This window comes from Phyllostomus hastatus, unplaced genomic scaffold, assembly GCF_019186645.2.
Source record: "Phyllostomus hastatus isolate PE091 unplaced genomic scaffold, TTU_PhHast_1.1 phas_contig_62, whole genome shotgun sequence".
In the NCBI taxonomy this organism is placed as follows: domain Eukaryota; kingdom Metazoa; phylum Chordata; class Mammalia; order Chiroptera; family Phyllostomidae; genus Phyllostomus; species Phyllostomus hastatus.
In genome coordinates this window covers 13,548,855-13,550,369 of record NW_025333921.1, presented here as the reverse complement: position 1 = coordinate 13,550,369, position 1,515 = coordinate 13,548,855, and positions in this window count along the sequence as shown.

The window sequence follows — 1,515 nt, the reverse complement described above, 5'->3', positions numbered from 1 at the left end:
AAGAGTGGTGTTTGTCCCTTCCTAGCTTTGGGGGCATGATTCCTATTTTGGGCTTTTATCTTACCCTGTACATTCTTCATGGACTATTTCTGTTGCTAATTATCCTCAGTAGTAGGTCTTCTGTCACTTCTGAGAGAATGGGCTTATTGTTTGAAACCCGAATATAAGAATAGACTAGGATAATGACTTTGTCTTGCTTCATGAACTTTTAAATATTCATTTTGTATTTGTTTGATGGAGATGGCAGGTATTCTCCCTTTTGTGTGCTTAAGATAGAAAATAAAGTTTCAGCAGAGAACAGAAAAAACCCTTTACTTAGAAAGTAAAAAAATGAGTAAAGAGTTTTAGATTCCAAGTCTTATTAACTGGCAAAAAATGTTTATTTCTTTTATGTACATCAAATGTATATTTTTCTGCATGGGAATTCCCCACTTTAGCCCTGTCCTTGCTTGTTTGACTGTCACTGACATGGGAGTCATTGTTAATACACCAGTGTTTGAAAATAATCTGTGGGTCTGGAACTGGGAGTAAGGTAAGGAAGTAGCTGTGAAAATCAGGAACAGCTGAGGGGATGTGACCACTTCTTCCCCAACCCAGGCTAGCACTCAGGTAGAACTGTTATATTTACTGTTGCTCCCCCAGTCCCACTGTTTCACCTTGTAATTCATTTGGGTAAATAAATACCTGTAAAAAAATTCAATTATCTGCAGAAAGCATAAATAATGTTTTCAGTGATAGAATTAATCTCTTCTTCTTCCATGCTTCTGTAATTAGTTACCTCTTGCTTTATAACTGCCCCAATAGGGGTTAAAAAAACAATCACTTTATTTGCTTATGATTCCGTGTCAGCAATTTGGGCTGGTAGTAGATGGGTTGATCTTTTGCTAGTCTTTCTTGGGGCTAGCATTGTCTTGGCTATTATCTGAGGGAACTTCAGCTGGAATGGCTCGTCTCTGCTTTACATGGATGTATCTTCCACCAGGCTGGCCTAAACTTCCTTCCCTGGTAGCACCAACTTATGAAAGCCAGAGTGGATCTGCAATGCTTCTTGACATAGTGGCTCAGATATTATACAATGCCATTACTGTTGCATCCTATTGGTCAAAGTAAGTCACAGGTCAGAGGAAATTCAAGGACTGGAATAATAGATTCCATTTATTAATGAGAGGACTTACAAGGTCTCATTGCAAAGGAGACATGCCTAGAGGGACAGGAGGCATTGTTGCAGCCATCTTTGCAAATAGTCTACCATTGCTTCTTTGGCACATGCATGTCCTCTCTCAGCTGTGAGAGTGGGGACTCTTTACCATCCTGCACCACAAGAACTAGGACTTTTCACAAATCAGGTGTTTAATAATCACTGATTGAACTGAATTTATCTGTGGAGGGAAGCCAAAATATGGTGTCCAGACATTAGGCCAAATCAGGGGACTTGATTTAGGTTCAAAGGCTGGATGCTTAAATCTTATTGGGGCATCTGCTCAAACAACAACTTCTGGGTGTCTATAGAAGGCA